Below are 12,232 nucleotides of genomic sequence, written 5' to 3' on the forward strand. Positions count from 1 at the left end.
ATATAAATACAATAATTATCTTTAGTTATTTAGTTCTGACTACAAGTGCCCAAGTGTCAGCATTTATATACCTCTAAAACAAAAGCTCAAAATTTCAATCACAGCAGAAGGGATGGCCTTGAGTGGCAATTGTGGAGGAGAGGTGGAGCACTTGTGGCTATCTATAGGAAAACAGGCAATGTTGCACAATGATTTATCAACAAAATTATCTTTGCATTGATTCTTTAATTTGTTTAAGGGCCCTTTCACATGTCCATTATTTTCACCAAAGCCTTAATGAACCATTTTTTAAAATATTTTTCCCTTTTGATTTTGCACTGATTTGTTGAAAAAATTGCAGAGCCTGTCCCGTTTTTTCGTGCTTGAAGACTACAGAAGTCCATGGGTCCTCAAAAACTTATGATGCTAGGAAATTAGGTGTTATGCCTTCTAATCAAAGTTAAACCTTCATTTGTGAACTAAAGATTCAAAGATGCATAGATGTAGACAAAAAACAGAAGCAGAATGGATCTGTTGTCAACAAACACACAACGGACAACCATGTATAAATCTGTCTTTAGGATCATGCACACTATCATTCTTAGATAGATCAAAGGGAGGGCATTTGGAAGCAATAGACTCAATTGAATGCAGAAAAACAGCTTGCATAGCTTTTTTTGACTTGAAAAAAACATTTATAGGATTTTTAAATGCCTTGATAAGTTGTAAGATCAAGTGTAAAAATTGATATATTACATTTTAAAGATATTATGTTATTTAGGGCAATAAATGCTGGTACAGTGATAGGGTAAAATAAATCACCTGATATATTCCATGACTATTATTTTTCATTCACTTTCAGTACATTGAAATAATGCATATTTGTGTTTCTTATATGGCAGTTTTTTTCTAAAGTTTGTGAGATTACAAACTAATTTTATTTATCTCTTGAATTTGTATGCTTTATGTAAAGTAATTTTTGTACAGGTACATTTTTAACGTTATAGCCTTTGTGTATCCTATAAGATAGTATTTTATAAGCTTTTTAAAATGATGACTGGGGCCCCTAGAATTTATTTTGTTTGTTCCCTGATTGTGATAATCCACACCCCCTATGGGTATGCAAGGTCAATTAGGATTGGTTTTCACAGACGTTCCCTAGACACACGGGTTCAGGGAGTCACAAGAAGTTAGATTAAGGGACAAATTAAGTGTACCTTGTGCCCTGGGCTGTATAAGAAGTTTGCGGCCCCTTGGGATGTTTTCACATGCTGTGTTTGAATTACATTTTGAAGCACATTTCAAAGGCATCAGGGAGGAGCTTGGCCCAGTTACATAAAAATTTAGAATTAAATGCTTGTGATAGGGAATATGTACACTGTGTTTTTGCATGTAAACAATGCAGAACCTCTGGTGCTTGTTTCAGATCACAAGCATTTTTGAGTAAACCAGTACATGTTTTGAGATTATTTACTCCTGATGCACTGGATCATGCACCACCAAAAGTACAGCTATGTGCATGTAGCATATGGCGGAGATAGAACCACAAGCATCATAGCGATATATAATGCGAGGAATCACTTCCCCACAAAATAGCAGTGACAAACTGTTATCATTATTATACTTTAGTGATGTTGTTCTGTGGGGAAACAGGGGCTCCTGTACCACATACTGTACCACTATGATGCCCAGAGGAAACAGTCCAGGAAGCAGTTTATCTTTCACAAACTGACCACAGTCATGTGACTCTAGCTTTAGAGTTAGATCTTACACAATATTTAGACCTGACTTGTCCTAACAAAAAGTTCCCGGGGGAACAGTGATCCTCAGGACTTTTTTAATTAAAACTATTTAAGCAAGAAAATACAGTAGGCCTATATATACCCTCATCACATGCTATCTTTCTTTCTATCTATCTATCTATCTATCTATCTAATATACAAATTAGAAAAAGCGAGCAGCACTCCAAAGCTAGAATTCAAAAGTTGGTGATCTTTATTAAGGCATGTTGGACACCTTTTTCAAGCAAGGTGTCCAACACCGAAACGTTGCCACTTGCCTCAATAAAGATCACCACCTTTTGAATTCTACCTTTGGAGTGCTGCTCGCTTTTTCCAATTTGTATCTGCGTAAGGACCAAGCCAGGACCTCTGCGGGCTCTGCACCCCCCTTCCTTAGGGGTTCCATAAAGCTGTGCGGACTTGAACTCTACTTTTTGTATATATATATGCAGCACATGCAACACTCTGGTGCACAAGCCTAACACTGAGACTCAATCTCTCCAAAACACTGAAAAATGAAATTAATCGCAGCAATGTGTACCTCTGCAACATTTCAACTCCCAATGCAAATGTTAACAGCCATTTAAAAATCTCTATTCACCTGCTCCATTGCATCCAAGACTTTATTGAACCATGTGTAGTAAGAGTCAAAACTTGATGCACTGTATTGTTTGGCAAAGAAAATCTACATTTTTATTTCTTCTTACTGTACTTAAAATCAAATTTAAATGCTATATTGATGAAATTCTCTAGTAGAGTGGAAACTTCATTGAATGTACAAGTTAAGGATTTAATGAATTTTCTAGATGAAATAAACATTAAATGGCGTATTGTACACAAAGTAAAATTACATTAATCCAAATCCAAATGCTTTATATTCTAGTAATACAATAAATGACAAGAGATGAGCGAACATACTCGTCCGAGCTTGATGCTCGTTCGAGCATTAGCGTACTCGAAACTGCTCATTGCTCGGACGAGTATTTCGCCAGCTCGAGAAAATGGCATCTCCCGCCGTTTTGCTTTTTGGCGTCCAGAAACAGAGCCAATCACAAGCCAGGAGACTCTGCACTCCACCCAGCATGACGTGGTACCCTTACACGTCGGTAGCAGTGGTTGGCTGGCCAGATCAGGTGAATAGACTAGCCCCTGCACGCGCTGCTCGGATCATTCTCTGTCTGGATGCCGCTAGGGAGAGAGCTGCTGCTGGTCAGGGAAAGCGTTAGGCTGTTCTATTAGAATAGTGTTAGGCAGGAGTGATTCTACAAGAACCCAACAGCCCTTCTTAGGGCTACAATAACGTTTTATTTTACTTTTTTTTGTTTGCTTGTGGCTGGGCTTGCTGGCATTAGTAGTGCAGCTAGTACCATATTGTGAGGAATTTGCAGGGAGACTTGCTACCGTTGTGTTTAGCTCTTAGTGACACACATATCCACCTTAAACACCGAAGTGGGACAATTATTTAGGGGTTTGATTAGAATTAGGCAGAGTTTGCTGATTTATTTTTTTTTACCTTTATTTCTTTTTATAGCTCAAAGTCATATTGCAAAGCAGTGTGCTTTTACTGTAGGCTAGAAAATAGCCATAGGAGAACCCCAACGGCTTACTTAGGCCTACAATAGCGTTATATTTTCCTTTCTTTTGTTTGCTTGTGGCTGGGCTTGCTGGCATTAGTAGTGCAGCTAGTACCATATTGTGAGGAATTTGCTGGGAGACTTGCGACCATTGTGTTTAGCTCTTAGTGACACGCATATCCACCTCAAACACCGAAGTGGGACAATTTATTAGGGGTTTGATTAGAATTAGGCAGAGTCTGCTGATTTATTTTTTTTTACCTTTATTTCTTTTTATAGCTCAAAGTCATATTGCAAAGCAGTGTGCTTTCACTGTAGGCTAGAAAATAGCCATAGGAGAACCCCAACGGCTTACTTAGGCCTACAATAGCATTATATTTTCCTTTTTGTTTGCTTGTGGCTGGGCTTGCTGGCATTAGTAGTGCAGCTAGTACCATATTGTGAGGAATTGGCTGGGAACCTTGCGACCGTTGTGTTTAGCTCTTAGTGACATGCATATCCACCTCAAACACCGAAGTGGAACAATTTATTAGGGGTTTGATTAGAATTAGGCAGAGTCTGCTGATTTATTTTTTTTTACCTTTATTTCTTTTTATAGCTCAAAGTCATCAGGCACAGCACAAAATCCAGTTGTGTGCTGTCAGTGTAGGTTAGAAACTAGCCATAGCAATAGGATAGCATCGTTTTGTTTAAAAAAAAAACACAAAAAAACACAAAAAAAAAAATTTGAAGTTTACACTTTAATTTTGAAAATGTTTAACCCGAGGGCTAGGGGTAGAGGACGAGGTCGTGGACGTGGGCGTCCACCTACTGCAGGGGTCAGAGGCCGTGGTCCTGGGCGGGGTGAGACACCACCTGCTGATGAGGGAGCAGGGGAACGCCGCAGAGCTACACTCCCTAGGTTCATCATGTCTCAAGTTACTGGGACTCGTGGTAGAGCACTGTTGAGGCCAGAACAGTGCGAAGAGGTGATGTGGTGGATTGCGGACAATGCTTCTAGCCATTTGTCCACCAGTCAGTCTTCCACGCAGTCCACCCATGTCACCGAAATCAGCACTCCTCCAGCTCCTCCACCTCAGCCTCCTTCCCCCCAGTTTTCCCCCTCCCATCAAAATTTGGCATTTAAACCAGCATACTCTGAGGAACTGTTTTCTGGACCCTTCCCACAGTCACAAACCACTTGTCCGGTTGCTGCTGAGCAATTTTCCGATGCCCAGGTTTTCCACCGGTCGTAGTCTGTGGGTGATGATGACATTATTGACGTAGTGGAAGAAGTGTGTAAAGAGGTGTCGGACGATGAGGAGACACGGTTGTCAGACAGTGGTGAAGTTGTTGTCAGGGCAGGAAGTCCGAGGGGGGAGCAGACTGAGGGATCGGAGGATGATGAGGTGACAGACCCAAGCTGGGTTGATAGGCCGGGTGAACACAGTGCTTCTGAGACGGAGGCGAGTCGTTTAGCAGAACAGGTTGGAAGAGGCAGTGGTGGGGCCAGACGGAGAGGCAGGGCCAGAGCTGGTGCATCAGCGCCAAATGTTGCCCGTAGTCAAGCTCCCGTGGCGAGGGCTAGATTTTCAGAAGTCTGGAGGTTCTTTAAAGAAACACCGGATGACCGACGGACTGTGGTGTGCAACATTTGCCAAACCAGGATCAGCAGGGGTTCCACCACTACTAGCTTAACTACCACCAGTATGCGCAGGCATATGAATGCTAAACACCCCACTCAATGGCACCAAGCCCGTTCACCTCCGGCCGGGCACACCACTGCTCCTTCCCCTGGTTCATCTGCTAGTCAGCCCCCTGCCCAGGACCACGGCCCAAACACCTCCCGTGCGAAAACCCCATCTTCGCCTCCACGATCCTCCACAGCATCCACCAGCGTTCAGCTCTCCATACCCCAGACGCTGGAGCGCAAAAGAAAGTATAGCACAACCCACCCACACGCCCAAGCCCTCAACGTCCACATCTCCAAGTTGCTTAGCCTGGAGATGCTGCCCTATAGGCTGGTAGAGACCGAGGTCTTTCGAAATCTCATGGCGGCGGCCGCCCCTCGGTATTCGGTCCCCAGCCGCCACTACTTTTCCCGATGTGCCGTCCCAGCCCTGCACAAACACGTGTCAGAGAACATCATCCGTGCCCTGACCAACGCCGTTTCTGACAAGGTCCACCTGACCATGGACACGTGGACGAGTGCTGCTGGGCAGGGCCACTATATATTGCTGACGGCACATTGGGTTAACTTGGTGGAGGCTGGGACCGAGTCTGACCCTGGGGCTGCTCATATACTGCCGACGCCGAGAATTGCGGGGCCTACCTCGGTCCAGGTCTCAAAGGCCTACTATGCCTCCTCCTCCTCCCACCCCTCCTCCACCTCCTCCTCCACCTCCTCCTCCGAATTACCATCCGTGGGCATGGCGCCATCAGTCGGTAGCTCTAGGCACAGCAGCAGTGCCGTCGCTAAGCGACAGCAGGCGGTGCTCAAACTGCTGAGCTTAGGCGATAAAAGGCACACCGCCCAAGAGCTATTACAGGGCATAATGGCGCAGACTGATCTGTGGCTGGCACCGCTGAACCTGAAGCCAGGCATGGTTGTGTGTGACAACGGCCGTAACCTGGTGGCGGCTCTGCAACTCGGCAGACTGACACATGTGCCATGCCTGGCCCATGTGTTAAATCTCATAGTTCAGCGTTTCCTCAAGACATACCCCAATCTGTCTGATTTGCTCACGAAGGTGCGCCGCATCTGTGCGCATTTCAGGTGCGCCGCATCTGTGCGCATTTCAGGAAGTCCAGCACAGATGCTGCCACTCTCAGGGCAGCGCAGCGCCGCCTCCAACTGCCCGCTCACCGACTGTTGTGCGACGTGCCCACTAGGTGGAATTCAACATTAACCATGTTATCCAGAGTTTACCAGCAGCGCAGAGCGATTGTAGACTGCCAGATGTCAACTTCCACCAGAACTGGTAGTCAGGTCAGTCAGCTTCCTCAAGTCTACAATGAGGACTGGACGTGGATGTCTGATATCTGTCAGGTGCTGAGTAACTTTGAGGAGTCAACACAGATGGTCAGTGGTGATGCCGCCATCATCAGCCTCACCATCCCGCTGCTTGGCCTGTTGAAAAACTCTCTGGTCAGCATGAAGTCGGAAGCTTTGCGCTCGTCACAAGAGACGGGGGAAGAAGATTCCCTTGTGGATAGCCAAAGCACCCTTAGGTCTGTTTCTCAGCGCATATCAGAGGAGGTGGAGGAGGATGAGGAGGAAGAGGAGGAGAATGTTGGCGAGACAGAAGAGGGGACCATTGTTCAGACCTTCACTGTTCAGCGTGTATGGGCAGAAGAAGAGGAGTTGGAGGAGGAGGAAATGGGCAGTCAGGCCAGTGAGGGGAGTGAATTCTTGCGCAATGGGGCGCATATGGCAGATTTCATGCTAGGCTGCCTATCCCGTGACCCTCGCGTTCAAAGAATTTATTCCAGCACCGATTACTGAGTATTCACTCTCCTGGACCCACGGTACAAACAAAATCTTTCCACTCTCATCCCTGGAGAGGAAAGGAGTGTGAGAATGCATGAATACCAGCAGGCCCTGGTGCACAAGCTGAAACAGTATTTCCCTTCTGACAGCGCTAGCGGCAGAGGGCGTACTTCTGCGGGACAAGTAGCGAGGGAGAGTAGGCGAGCAGGCAGCTTTTCCAGCACTGGCAGGGGTACGCTTTACAAGGCCTTTGCCAGTTTTATGTCACCCCAGCAAGACACTGTCACCTGTCCCCAGTCTCGGCAGAGTAGGGCTGATCTTTACAGAAAGATGGTGAGGGAGTCCGTAGCTGACCATACCATCGTCCTAAATGATCACACAGCTCCCTACAACTACTGGGTTTCAAAGCTGGACATGTGGCACGAACTGGCGCTGTACGCCTTGGAGGTTCTTGCCTGCCCTGCCGCTAGCGTCTTGTCCGAGCGGGTTTTCAGTGCAGCTGGTGGCATCATCACCGATAAGCGTACACGCCTGTCGACTGACAGCGCTGACAGGCTGACGCTTATCAAGATGAATAAAGCCTGGATTTCTCAGCATTTTCATTCTCCATGTTACAGGGGATATTATTCATAACTGGACCCTCTGCTCTATTATTATATATATTACATATAGTGTAAATGGATTCAGTATATACTGATAGCAGTCACTGAGACTCTGTGGTGAGATGTCAGTGTGTACTGAAGCCATTGGGTCATTAACATATCAAAAGGCTTTGAACAGTAAGAAGCCACCATGAACCAGGTGTGAGATTCCCTGCACACACTGGGGTCTATCCTAAGAGGGTCTTAGGGTGGAGTTATAGGTGGTGGGAAGGGATTACACACAAGGATATTTAAGCATGGTAAAAACAGAAATCACTCTTTTTTGTCTCTTGCTCCTGACCCCCTCCCCGGACGTACAGCACTTAACAAAGGTACAGGTCATATATTGTGTGTGCTTTCTGTGTATGTATATAACTTTATAAGAGTAATTATAACATAGTACTTATTATAATATAGTAGACTTTATACGTGTACCTATAGATATTCCAGGTGTTATGTGTTTTACCATATATATACATAGCTAAGTGTTTACAGTGAGTGTGTATATATTAGTGTAACTACATGTATAACCTGTAGCCGTATCCCATTCACACGTGGATCTCTGCCCTGCACGTGTATTGGAGTAGATATATAGATGCTATTGTGCATGAGTCTCTATATGTATATGTACATGTATATGGTCAGGTACTGGATGTAACTCCTGCTTCAGGGTACATCCAGGAGTTTCTGTAGTGTTAACTATATATTGTATATACATACACATTACTGTGTCCGGGAGAGGTCAGGAGAAGAAGGTTTGTCTCTATGTATTTTGTATTGTATTTTATGTAGTTACTTTGTCACATGTATGTTGTTAGTAAAGTCTTTTTGTATATAAGTATCTGCGAGGGTTGTATGTTATTCCTGTGATATATGAAGGACTGGAGTAGGTGCTTATGGTAAATAGCACAGACTAAGGGGCTGGACAGAACCACTGAAACCTAGAGGAACTGAACAGAAACCCAATCCCCAACCCCCCTTTATCAATGGCGAGCCAGGCCCAAATGTCATGATCCATCTATATTAGGATATAGTGGTGAAATTGTTGTTATACTGTGAACTTAGGTTACTAGACTGGGTAGGTTCGGACAGGTAGCACAGTTTCATCTGAGGCCTAGTATGAGTGTGATTATTGGCAGAGAATCTATATGAGTTCAGTTCTTAGGATTCAGGTTGGTTTCTGTTATCAGACCCTTGTGAGGTGACCCTGGTGTGAGGGTCTTTGCTTTGTATAGTCCTTAGTACAGGAGTAACACAGATCGCAGGGATACAATGACTGGCAAAGTGGAACATGTGACTTTTGAAAAGTTGAGTAAATGTAGTTCGTTTAACCCAGTGTTATCTAAGAAAGAGGAATCTATTGAGCTGCTATGGGAATCCCTGTTAGAGCAGGCGAATTCCTATGATAAGTTGCATATTGCTAAGCGCAGTGTACTGAACCAGACATCTAAGAGGCTCCATATGATGGCCAAGCTTGTGTGTGTATTTGAAGAGGCCATTAGTAAGATGGAGAAGATAGATGGAGACAAAGGATCAAAGGTTCCTGAAGATTTGCATTGCAATTGTTGTAAGGAAGGGGTTAAACGGCTGAACAGCTTAGAGACACAATTGGAACAGCAAATTGATGCTATAAAAGATAGGGATAGCTGGATACACAGGCTGCAGTCTCAGGTAGCTGAGAAGGAGAAGTATTATGCAGATGTGGATAAGGTGTTTATACAGTTATACATGGAAATAACCGAATATAAGCAAAAAGCAGCAACTACTGAGGTGATTATTGAGAACTTGAAATGTGAAATAGCAAAAAGGGATGAGATCATCTGTAGCATGCAGACGTCCATCAAAGAGTCTTTGCCCACGAAACAAGTTTGTGTTTCGAGTGCAAACAGGGGGAGAGATGAGACTGAACCTGCGGCTGCTACAGATCACTCTACACCCCTGCTTGTTACTAGGCCTGGGCTACTGGGCAGTGTAGTAGATGGAGAGACAAGCATTGCTGGTGGGATAGATGGAGGATTAGGAGGCGACTCAGAGACTTCACTGATCAGCCATAACCTGCATGTGTGTGACAGTAAGGTACAGGAATCACAATCTTCCCATAAGATGGAGAGGATGCAATATCTGTTGAATATATGTAAATATATCCCAAGCTATGATGAAAATTTAGATCCTTTCACTTCCTGTGACACGTTTGAAGGTTATTGTAAGAAATTTTCTGTTCCAATGGAACATCGCATGGAGCTGTTCAAGCTATGGCTACCAGCACATCTTTATCAAAGATATGAGGCCATGGGGAAAGCAGCTCCCAGTAACGGCCAATTTCATGATGAGGGAGACAGACTTTCCATCCTCATGAAATTGGTAACAGGGCATTTGGATGTCACCCCAGACATACTGGTTAACTTCAGACCAACCATCTATGATGAGCCCTTGTCTCTGTGTGGGAGGTTTGAAGTTATGTATAGGAAGGTGACTAAGAATCATAGTCCAGGAACCCCACAAGGCATGATCCGCATGTTTGTGGAGAAGTTTCCATATCTTGACACCACAATTAGATTGAATGCAGCAAAAGAAGCTTCACTCATGGAGGCTGCCCTGGTGATAGAACAGGTCAGACAGGATCTACTCAAAGATAGAAGGTCTATAAAGATCAGGAAACAGATAGCAATTCACCCCAGACTGCAAGGAACCCATGTACAAAAGAAATCATCTCCCAGCCAAATACTGAGGAAGTGGGGGAGTGTTAGGTGTTTTCACTGTTTACAGTATGGACATATAAAGAGGTTCTGTCCACAAAGGGTTAATCTGTATGAACGGGGGATGGTCTCACAAAATGAGGGGCACAAATGTGTGGCTTCACATGGAGCAGGACCACACAACTGTACAACAGACAGCCCTACTGGGAATCTGCTGCAATAGGCTTAAAGTTGGGGATCCATAATATACTTGGCCAAAATTAGTAAAATCTTGGATTCCCCATATAATGGGCAGGATGTGTATTGTAAACCTCATTAGCTCTCATTGCTTGGTGATGAGATTCTATCACCTAGAGGGGGGAGGGAGAAGGTTTACTGTTACTGAACCTGTGTAAATAGTCTGTTTGTAACAAGTGTTAATGAGGTCCAGTCCTTTTGTTTTCAACAGCTCAGAGGAGCAGAAGTGCAAGGGAAGTGTATTGTTCAGTCATTTATGGCTCAATCCTGGAGTCAGGCCTCTGCCTGTAAAGACAAAGGTGTTAATCGTAAATAACAAATTTGGTCTTTTCTTTATGTTTGCATATTTGTTTTGGCAATATGATGGTTCTTAAGCTAATGTTGCACACAGAACTCTCTGCTCTCAGTGATTGGATATTCACCTGGTAACATGTTGGACAGTTACAAAATAATATCGACTAAGATTGGTTGTATAATCTCCCTAATTTCTGGCACCTCAGTAATTAAAATTCGGGTAAAGGGGTGATTACCTGCCCCTGTCTAAGTGCAATAGGTCTCAGGAAAGAAAGTGGTCAACTATCTCTAGGACCTATGGAGCGTACAGTGTAATCCGCCAGCAAAGTCCGCGGCGCAGCCAATAGTCCGTGGGGCAGAGCTCTCGCTATTGGGGATTCTGCAGGGAGTGGGTAAAACCACGGTGAACTGCAGAGGCGCATTATGACAAAGACTGTTCAGTCGGACGCGGGTCTTTTAAGCTGCCGGTCAAAGGGGAAGCACCATAGGAGTGACATTCCCAGCCTTGGTTTATACCGTGTGATCTGAAGGTGCCAGGTATACAGTATATAAAGCTTGCTTTTTGCTAACCAATGTCTTAGTGGTATATCTGAGGTAAAGGTTCTGTCCACAGGGGGAGAACATCATGTCTCCTGATTGATGAGGTGAGAATAAACCATGGTGGATGTACATAGAATAAATGTATTGCAGGTTGTGTTCTGTATCATGCGGCAGTCACTGAGGATTCCTCCTCTATGCAGTGTCCTCTTCCATTGATCATTCCAGGTGGAGACACACAGAGAAGCAGCGAGTGTCTGTCTACTGAAGGAAGTGCAACTAGCCAATCCCTCTTCTACAAAGATGGCGTGAAAGCTGGAACCATTCATCCAAAGAGCGAGCCAAAGATGCAAATGAACTTGTGATGTGCATTCAAGACCATATGGACTGTGACCTCTAGATGAAATATAATCTTAATGTCTTTCTGTTTTTATTTTACACCCATACATGAAAGGGTGATTTTTGGTTGTATTTGTCTTTATTTTGTACTCAGTTTGTTTTATTTTATGTCAAACATCAACACATAGAAGAGCAGACTCCAGCATAGTGTGTCAGGCATCTGACATCAGGGGGAGATGTTACAGGGGATATTATTCATAACTGGACCCTCTGCTCTATTATTATATATATTACATATAGTGTAAATGGATTCAGTATATACTGATAGCAGTCACTGAGACTCTGTGGTGAGATGTCAGTGTGTACTGAAGCCATTGGGTCATTAACATATCAAAAGGCTTTGAACAGTAAGAAGCCACCATGAACCAGGTGTGAGATTCCCTGCACACACTGGGGTCTATCCTAAGAGGGTCTTAGGGTGGAGTTATAGGTGGTGGGAAGGGATCACACACAAGGATATTTAAGCATGGTAAAAACAGAAATCACTCTTTTTTGTCTCTTGCTCCTGACCCCCTCCCCGGACGTACAGCACTTAACAAAGGTACAGGTCATATATTGTGTGTGCTTTCTGTGTATGTATATAACTTTATAAGAGTAATTATAACATAGTACTTATTATAATATA

The sequence above is a fragment of the Engystomops pustulosus genome, chromosome 7 (assembly GCF_040894005.1).
Source record: "Engystomops pustulosus chromosome 7, aEngPut4.maternal, whole genome shotgun sequence".
Taxonomy (NCBI): domain Eukaryota; kingdom Metazoa; phylum Chordata; class Amphibia; order Anura; family Leptodactylidae; genus Engystomops; species Engystomops pustulosus.